The sequence below is a fragment of the Amblyomma maculatum genome, unplaced genomic scaffold, assembly GCF_055883805.1.
Source record: "Amblyomma maculatum isolate TAMU_Amacu unplaced genomic scaffold, ASM5588380v1 scaffold_18, whole genome shotgun sequence".
In the NCBI taxonomy this organism is placed as follows: domain Eukaryota; kingdom Metazoa; phylum Arthropoda; class Arachnida; order Ixodida; family Ixodidae; genus Amblyomma; species Amblyomma maculatum.
Window position 1 is genome coordinate 205,720 of NW_028146743.1, and position 19,521 is coordinate 225,240.

Sequence of the window (19,521 nt, forward strand, 5' to 3'; positions counted from 1 at the left end):
TCCGTAGCCGACGGAGACGAACCACGAAATGACCGGGGGAATAATGGGATAACGGGTTTGCGCGCTAAAGGGATGCCCAGGGATGCCTACAGGGATAGTGCGTAAAGCAGTGGAGAACAGCTCTTTGAAGCTGAGTGCTGACAACGGCACCATGATTTGTTTTTATGTTCTTACTGCACTTCAATTTTTTTTTTAAAGAGCTACACATCGTGTTTTTTTTTTTTTTTTGCAAGTTACGAAAGCAAACACACGCGTGTTTACCTAATGCCGTAGTGCTGAAGTAGATGAAGTTGTAAACGAATGGACGTTATAAAGGAAATATGCATTATTTATGCTCATGGGTAAAATTGCTGTGGCTATATCTAATTTACGTACCGCTCATAACGTTAAATCATTTTACTTTTTTCTGCACAATGTTGGCTTTCTTTTGTGACAACTGTTTACTGTTTGCAAGCCTTTTTTTTTTTTTCTTCTGCACAGTGTTGGCGCTTTTTCGTGACAACTTGCATCCGGGTATTTCTTTTTCTTTCTCTCTCTCTCTCTCCATGCGTCCGGATCGAGGAGGTTCTTTGCATAGTGTAAGAGAGTAGTGCTTCGAAGCCTGGGCCGCGAAAAAGCTCGGCTGGTGTGCTCGGAAGAGGCCGCCAGAGTCAGTGGACGGAGCAGCGGCAGGTGCGCTGAAATTTTGTAACCTCAGTTAGCATTCAGGCACCTCTAACATGATATATGCTTCTTTTCGTTATGTAAACACCTAATTCTGAGCTGGTATAAATTTTCACACTGCCTTCTGCGCAAATAAACTGTATTTGCTATTCCTGTATGGGAAACGTCTGTGCTCGAGCAGAAGACGCCTGGCGCGCGCGGGGCATCGGAAGCGCATACAGTGATATGCAATTAAAGTGCCATCCCGTTATAGTGCGCCGCCAACAGTCTTTCTTGTACTTTTTGTATCGGCATCAGATGTTTCGTAGACAGCTTATACCTACGGCGTATATGTATACTCATACGGGCTTGCCGATAGTTGATATGCATCCCAAGCTTACACCAATCACATGCGCAGTCGTTTTCCTGCGCTTCATCGCTTATACTTTTTTTGTATCTTACGTGGTGTTTTAGAAGTATCCTGGTATAGATGGATGCTGCTTTTCACAAACGAAAACTCTGAAATCAATTATTACACCATTTAACATGTGCCGTAACACGATATACGCGTGAAAGCAGCGCCAAACCGCAACTTCTATATGTTCTCAGCTCAGTACCGTTATATAAGCAGTTGCTCTAGCTGTTAAAGTATACATTGAAATCTAGCCAAGCGCGAAGGAGACAGTTGTTTCGAGAATTAGGGGTCTAATTGTTGAGTGGAATGCGAAAGTAGTAGTTTCATGCAAGCGAACATCATACGCGTCGAAATGAAGCGCCTGTGGCAGGTTCGCCCAGTTAGAAGCGCCAGCAAAACGAGCGACCCTCAGCACCGGCACTGCCCTTGGCGGCCGCTCCGTGCGGAACAGTACAGTTATGGTGACCATAGTTCAGTGCACTGGCGCCCACACTAAGTGGCTGCTTCGGCTCCGCACGGCGCCTTCGGAGCACCTCTTTCTTCCAACGTGGTTCCGAGCGCGCGCTCGCTTGTCATCGCTGTGTTTTTGTGGCGTAGAGGTGCGGCCCGTATCCATCTGTTGTCTTTTTGTGCACCTGTTTCGGTCCTCGTCTCTCACCGCTGAGCGTTGCGTTTCGTCATGAGCGCAAAAAGGCGTAAGTACCGCATCGTCGAGAAAGAATACCGGGAGATCTTGCAAGAGCTCGGTATTCCAGGCGGCCGGTCGATTCTGCGTCGTCACGCTTAGAACGCGGGGACAGAAAACAATCGCAGAGTGAAGCACCGTTACTCGACGTTCGCACCCTGCCACCGTCCGAAGCAACCACGCGTCGGAGAATCGGAGTCTGCGCCGACGACGCTTGCACCAGTAGAAGCGGGCCACCTGCAGATCCACCAGCACCATTTGTGCGCGAGTGTGATAATGCATCAGGGAGCAGCACATTGAGCACAGCCAGCAGGCTAAGTGATGAGGCTTCAAGCTCAGACCTTTCTATGGATGATTCATATGCTGCAGAACATTCAAGAAATGATCATGCCACAAGCTCGGAAGAGTCAAGTGATGAGACATCTAGCAGTCCAGCGGCTGAGAATGTGGGTCAGCCTGATGAAAATTTTCTTCATAGTCTCTCGGCGACTGAGGAGTTGGCTGTCATAGCTAACAAGCACAACATCACACATGCTTTGCTTAATGATATGCTCGACTTTTGCCGTCGTCGCGGGATTCCGGAGCTCCCAAAAGATGCAAGGACCGTGCTGCGGACGCAAAGGAGATCACAGCTGGAGCAGAATGACACATTTGCTCATTTCGGCCTTGCCAAAGGCATCCAGCAAGCGATTGGGCAAGGACCTGTGCCCGAGAACATCAGGCTGCATGCTAACATAGATGGCCTGCCGTTGTATAAAAGCAGCCAGACTGGTTTGTGGCCAATACTTTGCCGCATAACGAACTTCAAGAACTCTGCACCATTTATGGTCAGTGTGTACTGTGGTGCAGGGAAGCCACCTTGTCTGGAGCAATTTCTCGCTCCATACCTAGACGAGGTCTACAGTCTGAGCAGCAGCGGTTTACTTGTGAAAGGGACTAGTGCCACTGTGACACGGACAGCTGTGATCTGCGATGCCCCAGCAAGGAGCTTTGTAAAGGCAATTATAGGACACGGAGGCTACCATGCTTGTGAAAGATGCAGCCAAAAGGGTCGCTATGTGGAAAACAGGCTGACATTTCCTGACCTTCATGCACCGCAGCGAAGTGATGTATCATTTCGTGCACAAGAAGATAAGCGGCACCACACTGGTGTTTCCCCTTTCACCAAGTTGGATATTGATATGGTGGCATGCTTTCCTACGGAATACATGCACCTTGTCTGTCTGGGTGTAATGCGGCGGCTGTTAAGAAATTGGGTCTCGCAAGGGCACGCTGCCCGACTGAGCAGAGATGAGCGAAGTGAACTCAACAACAGGTTGCGAGAAACAGCTAAAGCCTTTCCAAGTTCCTTCCAGCGAAAACCCAGAGGAACAGAGGAGTTGGATCGTTGGAAAGCGACTGAATTCAGAACATTTCTGCTCTACCTAGGACCTGTTGTTCTGAAATCTCTCCTGCCCAAAGAAAAGTATGAACACTTCCTACAGTTACATGTGGCTTTGCGAATACTCGCTGCACCTGAATACCATGTAGTTCTGAACAGCTTTGCCCGGGACTTGCTGAGGTATTTTGTTCAGCAGTTCGGTGTACTATATGGGGTGAAGCAGCTGGTGTACAACGTACACAGTTTGGTGCACTTGGCAGAGCAGTGTCTTCAGCATGGGCCTGTGGATGATTTCAGTGCTTTTCCTTTCGAAAGTTACTTAGGAAAGGTTAAGAAGAAGCTGAGAACTACGAACAAGCCACTGGCACAGCTCAGCCGCAGAATGTCAGAAGCAAGGGAGTGCACACAGACTTGCACAAGAGTTGACCGACATGTGAAAGTGGGCGACTGCTTCTTAATAGACAACTGTGCTGTTCTCATTGTTGAAGTGCATGAAGATAATGTCAAGGCTGGCATCTTGCCAAATGGCAGAGATTTCTTCAAAACACCAATTGAGAGCTCTCGGCTACACATAAGGCGTTACAGCGCTCTCAGTCAAGAGGCTAAGATGTGACCTCTCTCGTATATCAGGAACCAAGTTCAATGCTTGAAGCTTAAATACAAGCGAGGGCACATTATTTTTCCTCTTCTCCACTTGCAGTGAAATCTCTTATTGCTGTTGGTTTGCTTTCATGCCCAAAAGCAACTTAGGCTATGAGAACCACCATAGAGGAAGTTTGTTTTGGTTTGTGGGTTTAACGTCCCAAAGCGACTCAGGCTATGAGAGACGCCACAGTGGAGAACTCCGGAAATTTCGACCACCTGGGGTTCTTTAACGTGCACTGACATCGCACAGCACACGGACGCCTTGCTTTTCGGCTCCATCGAAAAGCGGCCGCCGATACCGAGATTCGATCCTGCATCCTTGGGAACCGTAGTCAAGCGCCGTAACCACTGCGCCATCCCGGCGGGTACCATACAGGAATTGTCTGGGAAGCTCTTCCACTTTGGGGTTCTTTGATATGCACTGACATCACACACTACATGGGCTCCTTGCTTTTTGCGTCCATTGAAAAAAGGCCGCAAGATAAAACTCACTTCCTTGGGTTCAGCAGCCAAGCGCCCTAACCATTAAGTCACTGCGACGGGTCAGATGGCTATTTCAGCATGAAAAAATATGTACCTCTATCAAGAGGGAACAGCATGGTATGCCTCCGTGTCTTTTGCCTTCATCGAAATGCTGCTGAGAATCGGACTTGCAGCCTCATATTCAGATGCAGGCCACAGTTATTGGTGCCAAGGACAGCAACTTGTAGATCATAATTTCTTACAGCCTCACATTGGAGCTTGGACTTCGAAGATAACGGCTCTTTTCAGAGCCACCCAAACGTGCTGGCAGGGCTGCAGTTGGGCCTTCGACTGCTCCCCATTTCCACCAAAATCTCTCATTCTATTTAATAAAATAGACATACAGAATAAAACAATGGAGGATTGAGCACACAAGGCTATATTAATGTGGATTGATAAGTTTTGGGTGAGAGAAATTGGTATATGCGGCATAACTGCATGAAGTGGTGCACAATGGACATTATTACAAAAAATTAATGTAATAGGAGGATGTAACTTGATAGACCTCATAGCTCTAGTGTCCCTTTGAGATGCTAAACTTCACAAATCACAAATTTGTTCACCTGTTTGATATATTACTCCATTTTCATGACAGGTTACTTTCACTGAAGATAGGGCTTTTATATGCTAGATTACATACAGATATTTACAGGCATTTCTGGCAGCATGTGCTCTCACAACTAAAGTGCAGTGCAGATGTATAGGGTGACACATTGCATTTCATTCCTAAAAACTGCAAGAATAACATTAAAATAACACTGGCTTCTGCAAATAAAGGGAAAATCGACTGATCATAAGAATATAACATTGATTCAAAAATAGAGGGGTTTGGCATTTATCACATTACCACATGCCAAATAAGTCCTGTGCTCTGACATCAACCAGTTTGGCTCCGTGCTCCACGTACAAAGCATATTGTGCACAAAAGGATAAGTGAAGTTAACTGGTCATTGATGATGGTCAAGTGGAAATGTCAGCTTCCTTCCTCTAAGCTGTGAATAGTCGTAACACTCCCAAACCAGCATTCATTTTTGACTACAGCCCCATCAGCAACCATGGTTAATGAAGTTCCTGGCTGGACAGTATCCCAGGATACTTAAGGCTTTTTTTTTTTTCACTGCTTTTTCGCTAGAGGAAACACTCGTGAAGGAACTCTTTTCAAGTGTGTATTTTTGTCAGTCTCATTTGCACGCTTTAAAAAGTTGAGAGGGCTCATATTTCCTTTTGTACCATACACATTGCTGTGGCAGGAAATGACGTGTTCATGAAGTTATCGTAGTCATGCAAGTTTCTTTGGCCATAAGTTTTTGGTCCTGAAAGGGTCATAAACCCCCGTGCCCAGTATAATAGATGTGTTTGCAGTGTCCAGGAAAGCAGATCTGAACTGCTGTAATGACACACATGTGGGTCATGCAACACTTCAGTTTGCAATAGTACTCACCATTTAATCAAATATTTATTTCGGCTTTTTTTTTTAAGTTTAGGTCATTCAAGGGTACTGCCTGATTGCCACAGATGCAATGCTAAAAATTATGAGTAGCAACCTCAGAACCTAATGATCGGTTAATCAGGAGTCAATCATTTCAACTGTGAAGAAAACAAATAGCTTTCAATTACGGCTGAGAAACTCCATTTGTCTTTCTTACTGTCATGCCTACCTACCTTGAAAAGAAAGTCTGCAGATTCACAGTACTTAAAAAATGCTCACATTCAGTTATGTGGGCCAGCTGCATAATGAAAGTCTCAAATAAATAACGTGATGAGTCAGAAAATAAAAAATGTCCATGTTCCTAGCACTGTTTTAATATAATGCCCAACCAACTCTCTCAACAAGCCACTTTGCAGAAAATAAAGTTTAGTACAAAAAGATTCATCGTCGTCATCGTCCTCATCGTCATCAGCCTGACTATACCCACTGCAGGGCAAAGGCCTCTCCCATATTTCTTCAATTAACCCGGTTCTGTGCAAGCTACATCCACTTGACCCCTGCGAACTTCTTAACCTCATCCGCCCACCTAACTTTCTGCCACCCTCTGCTACGCTTTCCTTCCCTTGGAATCTAGTTTGTTACCCTAAGCGACCACCGGTTATCCTCTCATAGCACTACGTGTCCTGCCCATGCCCATTTCTTCTTCGTAATTTCCACTAGAATGTCAGTAACTTGAGTTATTTCTCTGACCCACTTTGCAGCTTCCTATCTCTTAATGTTACCCCTACCATTTTTCGTCCCATAGCCCTCTGAGTTGTCCTCAACTTAAGTTGAACCCTTTTGGTTAGCCTCCACGTTTCAGCCCCATAGGTGAGTACAGGTAAGATGCAACTGTTGTGTACTTTCCTCTTGAGCAATACCGGTAAGCTGCTAGTCATAATCTGCGAGTGCTTACCAAATGCGCTCCATCCCAATCTTATTCTTCTTGTTATTTCCTTTTCATGGTCTGGATCTGCAGTTACTACCTGTCCTAAGTAGACATAATCGCCTACCACTTCCAGTGCTTCGCTACCTAACGTAAACTGCTGTTCCTTCCCGACGCTGTTGAACATTACCTTAGTGTTCTGCATATTGATTTTTAAGCTTACCTTTCTACTTGTCTAGGTCATCGATCTTTATTTGCAGTTCATCCCCCAAGTTACTTTAGCAAGGCAATGTCATCAGCAAATCGCAAATTACTGAGATATTCTCCATCTACCCTTATCCCTAACTGCTCCCATTACAAATCTCTGAACACTTCTTCTAAGCAAGCTGTCAATAGTACTGGGGAGATCGTGTCTCCTTGCCTAACACCTTTCTTCGTGCAGAACTATGGTTGCTGTGCAGCCACTATATATAGTATCTTCCAGCACTTTCACGTACGGCTCGTCTACCTCCTGATTTCGCAATGCCTGCATCACCGCCGAGGTTTCAACTGAGTCAAATGCTTTTTCATAATCAATGAATGCTATGTATGGGGTCTGGTTATATTCCGAGCATTTTTCTATCACCTGGTTGATGGTATCGATATGATCAATAGTAGAGTACCGTTTCCGAAAACCTGCTTGATCCTTTGCTTGATTGCAGTCTGAGGTTGTCTGATTCTATTCGCGATTATCTTAGTAAATACCTTATACGTAACAGACAGTAAGCTGATTGGTCTGTAATGTTTAAGGTCCTTAGAGTCCCCTTTCTTATGAATGAGGATAATGTTTGCATTCTTCCATGGTTCCGGTACCGTCGATGACACCAGGCACTGCGTATACAGGGTGACCAGTTTTTCTAGCACGATATCCCCACGCCCTTTAACAAATCTGTAGTTATCTGATCCTCTCCAGCTGATTTCCCCCTTTTCATAGTTTCTAATGCTTTCTTGACCTCGTCCTTCATCACTGAAGGAATGTCTGACTATTTTTCCCTACCGCCAATCTCATAACGGTCCTGACTACTTTGGCTACTGTAAAGATCTATATAGAACTCCTTGGCTACTTTGACTATCTTGTCCTATTCGTGATGACGTTGCCCGCCTTGTCCCTTATCGCATGCATCTGGCTTTTGCCTATGCCCAATTTCTTTTTTACCGCTTTAAGGCTCCCCCCATTCTTCACAGCTTGCACAATTTTCTTTATGTTATACTTCCTTATATCGGCCACCTTGCGCTTATTGATTAGCTTTGATATCTCGGCCAATTCTATCTGGTTTGTTGGATTTGAAGCTTTCATATTCTGGCATTTCTTAATCAAATCTTTCATCTCCTTAGACAGCTTAACGGTATCCTCTCTAACTATCCTGCCGCCTACTTCTACAGCGCACTCAGTAATGATATCTCTGAAGTCACTGTTCATTGCTTCTAGGGTAATGTCGCCATCCTCGGTTAGAGCTGAATATCTATTCTGTAGCGAGATCCTGAACTCTTCTGCCCTCACCGCTAATTCGTTGGTGGGCTTCTTTCTTACTAATCTGCTGCGTTCCTTATTCACATTTAGGCTAATTCGGGACCTCACCATCCTGTGGTCACTGCATCTCACTTTCCCAATTGCCTCTACATCTTGCATAATGGTGGGGGTTGAACATAGTATGAAGTGAATTTCATTTTTAGTCTCCCCATTTGGACTTTTCCATGTCCATTTCTGGTTCTTCCGTTTGCTGAAGAAGGTATTCATGATTCTTAAGTTATTGTGCTCTGCAAACTCAACTAGTAACTCCCCCCTGCTATTCCTAGAGCCAATGCCATAGTCACCTACTGCCTGGTCTTCTGCCTGCTTTTTCCCTACTTTGGCATTGAAGTCGCCCATTAGTACAGTATACTGCGTCTTTACTTTTTGCATTGCCGATTCTACATCTTCATAAAAGCTTTCAACTGCCTGGTCATCATAACTACATGTGGGTGCATAGGCCTGTACAACCTTCAGTTTATACCGCTTATTAAGCTACTATGCCTGCCACCCTCTCATTAATACTATAGAATTCATCTATATTGCCCTCTATGCACTTATTGACAAGGAAACCTACTCCTAGATCTCGCCCCTCCGGTAAACCTCGATAACACAGTACATGCCCATCCTTCAGTACGGTATACGCCTCATTCGGCCTCCTAACCTCACTAAGCCCTATGACATCCTATTGCTGCATACTCTCTAGTTCCTCTAACAGCACTGCTAGACTTGCTTCACTAGCTGGGGTTCTAACGTTAAACGTTTCCAGAGTCAGTTTCTAATGGCGGCCTGTCCAGCGGAGCCAGAAATTCTTAGCACCCCCTGCTGCGTCACAGGTCTGACCGCCGCCGTGGTCAATTGTTTCGCAGTCGCTGGGGACTGAGGGCCGGGGTTTTATAGTAATTCAAGTAATACATAAATAGAGGTTCTTGGGGAGCCCTATAAACACTCCAAGGAACCCTCAGGCTCCATGCAAACAGTTTATAGAATATATTAGGTTAAAGGAACTAAAGCAGTGCCCCGTAAACCAGCATCCTGCTATAACTAGAGTGAAATAAGCTTGTAACTGCTGTACTATGCCATAAACAAGAATGCGATCAAGAGGAGTTACACAAAGGCAATCAATGATGAATAATACAAGCCAAAAGATGACCTGCCAATCTTTAGCTTGCTGAAATTTCTAGCCTACGCGAGAAAGTGCACTGGTCTTGCATGTAAAACGTGCTTTCCAGCTCAGTGCTCTTTAGGAACTTTTTAGCATTTCGGTAAGGAAACCACAATACTAGTTACAGCACCTTAAAGGTTATTGATTTCGTGAAGGATGCTCCAACGAATATTTACTCAATGTGAAAAATATTAAAATAACGGTTGCATTTTAATGCAATACCCTGAAGTGAGCAACTGCAAATAAGACCATGTGCAAATAAATATATGGTGAATATATGCCACCAATTCATGACTTATGCAAATGATAGTATGTATGAGTGCAGAGGTGCAAACATTATAGTACACATTAAATAAAGCTTAAGACATGCGCTTGAACATGATGATCTAAGTGGAAAACTGTATAGTTTATATAATGAAATTTATTATTGGCACCATTCCTGGCACGGTTATGCAAACTGCAGGGGCATATAGACTCTTGGTGTTGTGCAGCTGGCCTAGTCTTGTGATATCCATTGCTACTGTATGCTTGCATCATTCCAGATTTCATTTAATTACCTGACTAGTTTCAAGTGACATAGCGAAGTATCACAAGGCCTAGAGGATATTAGAGGACGAATACAGTACTGAAAATCTCTTCTAGGCCTTGTGCTGTTAAGCAGCCTCAGTTGAAACTACGTCTGACCAACTTGCCCACTTATTCTTATCATTACCTGACCATGTGATAAAGTTATTCAAATAGAACAGCCATAATTGCAAGAAAAGATGCTTCATGACTGTGTTGGTCAGCTGCACTCGATCAAAGTGAAGGCTGCAGCCCAGGCCTCATCTCCAAGGGTAGGGGGAGGGGGCCCATTCTTACCTGCTCCATATATGGACTCATAAGCAATGAAACTTATGAGCAACAGGTTTTGGAGAGAAAGAACAGAATGAAGAGATAGGGCCTCCACCTAATTGGACTTAATTGTTTAGCAGTTGGTGAGACCTTGTTGAGCTGCAAAAGTAGGAATTCCCCACCACTCTCGGAGCTAGTCCCTTTCACGTGAGGTTATCTGCACCAATTGCTTATAGGATTGGAGAGTGTTTCCTGTTGGTCCTTCTATCCTGTGGTGGTGCATAACATAAAAAAATATGCAGTTGGAATAATAGAGGAAATAAGAAGGAAAATTTCCACTGCCAGCATTTCTATTACCCTACATATCTCTCACGAAGTTCCTTCAGTTCTTTTCTGCCACTGTAGGGGAGGAAAATAGGCAAAGTCAGAATGAGTCCAAGAATAGGATAGAATAGTATTTGTTACTTCTATGTCTGAATGTTAATTACTGCGCTTGTATTCTGTGTGCTGCTAACGCACCACTCTTGCACTAATCACAGGGATCACATCTTGATTTTTTTTTATGCTTGTGCAGTTAGAATGAAACGGAGTATACTGCAGAAGTGTAGTATGGGATTGAGGAAGGAACAACACGGGGGTGGGGGGTGGGGGAGTTACATGCACTTTAGCCTAGGGCCCCCGTTTTCCTTAATCCAGCACTATTGGTCAGTGAATGTCAGTGAGGATCTGCTGAATGCAACAGATGTTTCAATGATAACATGCAAGCCTCTGCGTGTCACTTGGCACAGATGTATCCAAAGACTAACTTCCTTTTATTTTCCTTGTGAGGCTGTTAATGCATGCAATCACCATATTGCCTTTTTTGCAGAATTGAATGGTCACAAATGCAATACTCGCCATGAACCAGTGGTGCTGATAATATTGCACAACTATCATTCGGTTCAGGTTATCATAATTAGCAGAAGAGCTGTTCCTACCATGTGGATGAAATTATGAGAATTATGAGAGGGCTTCAGTGCTGCAGGTGGAGCATCAGTTAGAAATGTAGTCCTGAGCAGTTATTGTACTGGTAACAACTAATTCTGAACAAGGCAGGCTAGTTATTTCAACCAGCCATATGGAACTGTCATACTATATAATTTTTGTTCTAGGTTAAACTGGATTGCTGTTATCTTATATTATTACTAGGCTTGTATCAATGGGATGCTGTGTAAAACTACATGTCAAATGAAAGGTAATGATTTATTAGTTCTCCACAAGTGTGCAGCTTTAGAGGTCAGAATTTCATGGTGGCTCTAACCTGGTGCATATGAGTCTAAATGCAGTGTACAGTACAAAATGTTGCACATGAAGGCAAATTTATAAAAGAACGTGGAAATATCTTTTTGTCTTCATATCGGTGTGGACCTGGAATCTTAACTATACTGTGCAAAACTTATTCACTTCTCTCGTCTGTGATGGTATATCTTCAGAAGCAGCCATAAATGCTGCCTTCAATTTGGATCTGTACTCAATTCAATCTGAAATGTGTACTGTGGGAAAAGTGAATTTTTATAAAAGTGTGCAGTACGTCTCATTACTCTCTCAGTCCGAGACATTCAAAGTTCATGAACTTATTTCAATGAAAGAACATACATTCAGTTTCTTCAGTGGGCAAATTTTCTTATCAAGACGACAGTGTTACAATGAAAACGAAAAACTTGATAGGTGTCCATGAGCTAATTGCAGCGAGACATTTATCATTTGAAGTGTCAACTCACACTCATCACAAAACTGACAAGTGTATGCCCTTATACAGTTTATCCAAGTTATTCTATACCTAACCTACTGGAGTCACATAAGATATATGAAAACGTGCCTTATATTAGAATACAGCTTGGTAAACATTCATTCGCACAGGCGTGTTGTGAGCTTCCTGTAATGCCCTGTTCCATCAGATCTGATGGATGAAGTGAATACAATTAAACTGCTAGATAGCGTGCAGTGACCGTACACATCTCAAATTAGTATCCATCCTTTTTGATAGCAACAACGGGTTCTACGTGCATAATGCTGACGAATATCGAGCAAAGTAACCTGCGCGTATCTCGGCATAGAACGTGCGATCAAGCATTTTATTGGAAGCATATACACCATGATTTTATAATGCATTTTATTGGCTGCCTTGATGTATCTGTCCGTGCCGTACGAAGAAGGCAAATTGATTGTGCACCTAATACAATTTCTTGCTGCACACCGAATACACTACAAGTTCAAGAACACTAGAGCTATGGCTTTCATCAGTTTCAGATGGCGTGAACTTTTCAGCGGTTAAAATATTGTGATCTATTACTCTGAAAACATTATTTGTTAGGTGCATATTACAGGTTCTGGTTTGCTTTTCTCCTTGCACATGAAAGGAACAAGCATGTGAATGCCAAAGCAAGGTTTATATTTTTCTTTCCTCAGCTGTACATGTTGGTGGAAGTCGCCTGGCATTCAAATTTGTGTTCAAGCTCATCCTGCCATTTTCGAAATGATGTTGTTTAAGTAAATGCATTTATGTAACTTCAATGCTAGCAGAAAACAATGGAAATGCTTAATTACTTGTGGATGTTTCATTTTGTGTAATTGTGCCATCACGAATCTCAATCGTGTTATGAGCATTGCAACGTGTCAGCAATAAATGACACATCTATAGACACTTTTTCCTTTTGATTATGCAGTGGGAAGTTAGCTACTCTAAATAATATAGAACTTCCATCCTTACTCGTCTTCAAGAGCAGATGTAAGCATTAGATGATAGCAAGGAAGATGTAGCACATTCTGGAGGATGAAGAGAAAAGTTAGCTCTTGCAAGTGCTACTAAAGTGTGGCGGAATGGACACTTCATTTGGTGTCATTTTAGGGCCATTTTTTTAAATCTACACCTGCTGCACCAGTGCAGCAAAAATACATTATAGGTATCTGACATTTCCTACACTGGTGTAGCTGGTTTAGGTTGAACAAATGGCCCTTTTGTCATAAGCCAATGTCTCCTTTCTTGTATAAGTACATGTTCAGCTGTTGTAGCAAGGAGCAATTAGTGCACATTATGTAATGCTGTATCACTTACTGCTTCTTAAATTCGATCTGTCTTATGTCGTCTTGGCACCGAAGTTCTGCCATGTATATGTGTTCTTGTGCAGTTTTGCTAATGTCATAGAAGTACTGACAAAAGCGTTGGTGATATCCAAGTGCATGACCAAACAGCAAATCTAACGGTATAATCGAGTTGCTTCTATAACTTGTTTCTGTACCTAGTTATTTAAATTTGAACCAAAAGATCAGTTGTGGAGGCAATTAATTTGCAGACATATATCTGACTGAATTTGTTGAAAATGAAATATAGCCAGTAAGGCGAAGTTCTATCAAACCTGCACGCTAAATATGCTTCTGTTACTGCTGAGCAGTCTCATGTCACAGTCACTTCAATAATTGCATGACTGCACGTTGCTTTAAAGGACGAATAGGAGACAATCAAAAGGGGGCACTCGCATGCCTCCGAAGAAACTTTGCGCATTTTCACTTAAAAAAAAAAAACTGTTAAAGGGGCTATGGATACAGGTACATCGCAAGGACCTGATGCGTTTTTTTTTTTTTCATATACGGCTGTATTTAGGTGCTGTAACTAAAAATGCGTCGCACCAGCCTAAAGATTTACCCCGGGTACGTCAGTATTTTAAGTTCGGCATATCTGACATATCAACTGAGGTTTTCGCATAGGTTTGGTACGACAGATACGATGCTGCACATATGTGCTTCGATCTACTATTGGTAGTAACTATAGGACAAACCAAGTTGACACAACTGCTCAAATGTGAGCCGCGTGGTGGGTAACTTTAGCGACTGTTTTTCTTGTGTCTACACACTGCCCGAAATGCGGCGATTGGTGTCCTATTCGAAGTTCGAGTGTGCCACCAATAAATTGTCAGTTTGTGCTGCGCGCGTGCGTGAAAACCAGCGTGTCTTCCGTTTGTATACACTGCTTCACACAAGTCGCTGGACAGCAGCGTTGAACTGTAGTATTTATTTCTGGCTATTTATTTATTTATTTTATTTATTCAGTGATTGTGTGGGCAATACATGGTACTGCCCGTGGGGCAGGACAAAAGGAGGTAATTAGTCTCCTGACGAGGTCCTGGCCCCACTGGGCACAACAGCAGCGGGTACAAAGTACAGGCAATGCACATGCAACTACATATAACAATCTTCACCGTATATGAAACAAAAACACATGAAACAAAAACACCGAGTTAAAAACTATCACCGCAGTACAAAATACGCATTCAGACACGTGCCAATAACAAAACATAAAGAAATGTAACAACAGTTATGAAACTCTGGAACAATGTAAAGGAATAGCACAATACATTTCGATTTCGCATCTACTTTAGTCATGTATTTGGTTTTCTATTGAAGTGAAAATAGGTTTTATTCTCCGTTTGAAAGTTGGCAGACTTCTACTTGTTCTTGCGATATCAAGTATGTCTGGGTAATTATTACATAGTTTCATGATTTGATGATCAATTGTCTGTTTAGCATAATTAGTCCGAGGTTTATCTACAACAATGAAAGTCCTCCGCAGATTGTGACCAGTATCCCTATTTAGATAATGACTAGCAAATCTATTATAATTGCTCGACACTTCAGAAAATACGTACACAGATAATTTCTGCTTGTATATATCGTGGAAAGGTAGGATATTATGTGTTGCCATGAACGTTACGGTGTCTAAACTTTCCTTATATAATGCTCTAATGGCCCTCCGCTGCAGGGCAAATAGTCTGTCATTATCAGTCTTAATTCCGGTACCCCATACTAAACAACAGTAATTAAAGAGAGAGTGTATTAGTGAGAAATAGAGCTGCTTTTTGAGCCTGACAGGGATAAGATTTCGAAGGCGGCTTAACATTCCAATACATCTTGCTACTTTCATTCTTACATTTCCCACATGGTGGGACCATGTTAGGTTTGACTGGAAAGTAACACCTAAGAATGTATGACAATCTACACGCTCAAGCAAAGCATCATTATAGTACAGGTTCACATTGTTGAGAATGGGCTTGTTTTTTGCAGAAAATATCATATATTTTGTTTTGCTAGTATTTATTTGAAGCTTGTTTGTATGTACCCATAAACCAAGGTCATTCAGCCATGCGTTCGACGTGGTCTCAAGTTCCTCAAGGCTCTGCCCAGAAAAAAAAGAAACATCAGGGTTCGGTAGGGTTCAAGGTGCAGAAGCACAGGAGGATGAAAAATGCAGCACTTACGACTGATTCCATGCCTGCTCCAGCGGTCACGAAACAGAATGCAGTTGCCGAGCTACAGGTTAGCTCTAATACACAATTCTGATGCCATATAATTGGGCACATATACATCATATGTGTTTCTTATTGTGACATGTTTCAGGCCTTGAGATCGGTTGACCTGACAACAGTGGCACTCGACGTAGAATGAATACGAATCCTACTTGAAATAACGTACGAGAACCGTTGCAAACGCCACAATGATCACTGCCCCAGTATTTCTAACTACAAAGTATTGTGAGTGCATATTACAAGAATATAAGAACTGAGCATTGCCATATAGCCTGCTGCAGTAAATATCAGGCAGCTGATTAAAAAATTACGATTTGTGAAGAAACGATATTGCCGCGTAGTGGTGACGAGGTCGACGACACGAATGAAGGGGTCGATGATTGCACTAAAGAAACCTTTATTTGGGCTGACTTGCGCCCGCAAAAGAACTAAGCAACTCGGCGGCGGCGATAGCAACAGATACGCTCGTCGGTCGTCGAACAAAGAATGCCCGTCGCACTCGTCAACGCTCAATTTAAAGGCTGCACAGAACAATCTAGAAAACGTCGCAAACAGCTACCAGCACGGGCTGGAACATTGTGGAAAGACACCCGAGTGGCCGGAACCTTCGAGACAGATCTCGGTGCATCTTGCGCTACAACAAAACTGATAAAGGTGTGACTCGCGACATCGAGCATTAACAAACAAAGATTACGGAACTGATACGCGCTCCAGAATCAGAGTGATAAGCCTGTATGCCGGCGGCTGTTAACAAACAACAAATACTGTTTTTAAGGTTTCGCGGCAATATCTTGTGATGTGTTAACTAAAAATATTATTGAATTTATTACAAACCCAATTTAATTGCACTCTGATTTAGTTGCATGAGGAAAAACATTTATTTCTAATAATAATACTGACGACTGCTTTCCATTAACTGTATGAACTTTCGTCTTGTTGTGGCACCACAGGGACGAGGACAGATACGGAGAAAGACAGACCAAGTGCACTTGGTCTGTCTTTCTCGGTATCCGTCCTCGTCCCTGTGGTGCCACAACACGATGAATCCATACCAACTTGCCCAGTTTTCTACTCTCGTTGTATTAACTTTTCTACATGAATGCTTGCTGTAACTACGCTTTCTTCTAGCAACGTTTCTCCAGCTCTGCTTTGAAGTGGAACTCCGATTTAAGCGAAGCATTGGAGACTTGGAAGGAAAACTCAAAGTAGTAGTTGAAGTATTTTCTTCCAAAGAAGGACGCAGATGCACATTTTGTTACATTGGAAAGCATTTACAAGGCCAGTCCAAACATGCATTCAACAACAAGGTTTGTGAAATATTTATTATTCATTCATCTCACAGGTTCTTTGGCATCCTGGCTTTTCATGATGAAAAATTCATTTTTTTATTATGATCAAATCCTCTTAAAAAATCTCGTGTTCTTTGTGTATCATGTTTCACTCTGGTGAGAATGTCAGCCATGCTTTAAGTATGAATTGTTGTTTACTGACTCTAATTTAACATTCCACAGATCCCACTGCCTGAAGAGTTGCAAGTGATTGCACCTCATGTATATACCTGTGCTGAGCCTACCTGCGTTTACAATGGAATTACTAAAGAAGTGATCTCGATCAGCAACGGCAGCCTAGAGTGTGCCCTCATCATCTGCTTGGTGACGTATTATATTAAGAACCTCGACTATCCGCCGGCGATTCCCCGCTATAATCATCCTGCTGCAGCAGATTGCCCTGCCAGACACTGTAGTGCCACGTGGACTATTGACAAACCAACTTAAAAGCCTGTTCATGCTCTTGAAAAAGAGCAATGCGTTCTAATTTTCTAGCAAGAAATTTTTTCATTTGTTCACTTTTTAATATGTTGAAGTATATTTTCTACAGCTGAATTCAGCAAGTATTTTTTTTTAACTGCAGTACACAAGTTGATGTACTTATGCGGGTGTTTTCAAGGTAATGTTACACGGTTAATGTTACAAGTTATTGTTGTGATTGGGCATCTTTGTTAATAAAGTGACTGGAGGAGTCACGGGGGACTTTTGTTTGCATATTCTCGGCAAGTTGTGCTGAATTCGCTGATGTTGCGCACTTTTGAAAGCTCTTAGGTACATGTACGTCTGTATGCTGCTTAGCCAAGATGTTTAAATCGATTGATTGTTGTTGAGGCTTGTATGTGACCACAAATTTTAAAAGAACTCATCTTATCTGCACTGCCTCTACTGCCTCTACTCCCTTTCTTGATATCTTATTGTAGTCATTTTAATCTTTCTTTTAAGAAGTCTGATAAAATATGAGCACAATATTGCCATCCGTGATATTTTTACCATTTATATTTTGTGTCTGTTGTGTCCCTCACAAAATGTCAAGTTGACATGGCGCTTGGTCTTGAATAATTGGGCTGTTATTTTGTTCATTTTGTACAATTACACTGCCTATTTTTTAATTATATTGCAATAACTGTGATATGCTGTAGACAAGCTCTTTTCCAAGCAAGCGTTTGCTTTATTGAGTTGCTTGTTCAACGTGGTTCTTTGTGGCATGCCAACAGTAATGCTTTAAAATGGGCCCATATTTTTGTGCCTTGCATGCTCATTTATCGTGATATTGTTTTGAAAAAGTTAGCAAAAATGATGCCTTGAGCATACCTGCATCCGTTACATTTCTTAGTTTTTCTTTACACAACATTTGGGAAGTTTTGTTGTTTTGTATTTTCTCTACCGTTTTGATGTTGGAGTCAATGAACAATTTGCCTATCATATGTTTGTCATTTTTCTCCTTTCTAAACCATTCTCTTGCTTGGCCAGTTTTTGTTGTATTCAAATCGAAATCCAGCAGAGTTCTGTATGTCACCACCTTCAGTAAGTTGGAAGGATATTTTTGCCGTTATTACGCCATCCATTGTGGCGTACAAAGGCTACACATTTTGGAACATGTAACCTATGTCTAACTCAATTATGTATACTTTTGTAAAGGTTACAGCACCAAAAAGGTGTGAAACCTATGCATAAAAAGAATTAGCCTTTATCATTTGTAACTTTTACAAAGATAAAAAGAGGAAAGATTACATTCTGTAACCTTTAAATTATAGGTATACTTCAATGTGAAAATGTGCACCTTTACAAAGGTTACCCAAAGATTACCATGTTTAGAGCGTAGGACGCATAAGCTGGCAGCTGCGCTTTCTTCCCCATTCCAGAAGGTCCTAGCGGCTGCCATCTCAGTCTGTCGCCAGACGGCCTGGAGCGCGTGTTGACGGAGGTGGGGAGGCACGAGCCGAGCCGCGGTCCAGGGCGCGCAATTGGTCGCGCTTCTTTCGCGACGCTTCTCGATCCTTCCGTTTGAGCCTCTTCTGGTCCACCACAACATTTGTAAAATGACAACCGCGGCCTTACACGCCCCACCATAAGAGGATTTGGTTTATGGAGTTTAACGTCCCAAAGAGAGTCAGGCTATGAGAGACACCGTAGAGGAGGACTCTGGAAATGTCGACTATCTAGGGTTGTTTAACGTGCATTGCCATCGCACAGCACACGGACGCCTTACTTTTCGGCTGCATCGAAAACCGGCCGCCGCGACCGGGATTCGATTCCATATTCACGATTTCTGGGCTTTTGTTCCCAGCCAAGCCGAAAATCCACAAAAGGCCACGGCTGGTCATCTCCCGGCATGAAGTGCGCATGTGCAGTGCCTGTTCATAGTCAGTTCGTGGCAGCGGCGTAAATGCATGCACATTTCAGGGGGTACAGGTAGCTTGCCGTGGCGTCCATCTTTAATATCAAATTTTATATTTAATTCTTTTTTTTTTCTGAACAAATCAGATGCGTTCCTTTAAAAGAGAGTTAACTGCGTTAGGAGATTGAAATGTAATAAACTTTTTAACCCGTAATTTTCGAAAACAAAGAAAATATCACTAAAACATTCACCAAAGGTGCTCGGTTTCTTTACTCTCACGTTTAAAAAAAGCGCTAAGATTAACGCCGGACTAAACAGGCATTC

General features: G+C 42.6%; 2 pseudogenes; both read left to right on the forward strand.

Annotated features, from left to right (window-relative positions):
* The first annotated feature begins 1,821 nt into the window (after positions 1-1,821).
* LOC146171678 (uncharacterized) lies at positions 1,822-4,066 on the forward strand (annotated as a pseudogene).
* Positions 4,067-10,122: 6,056 nt separating this feature from the next.
* LOC146171679 (uncharacterized) lies at positions 10,123-18,778 on the forward strand (annotated as a pseudogene).
* Positions 18,779-19,521: the final 743 nt, after the last annotated feature.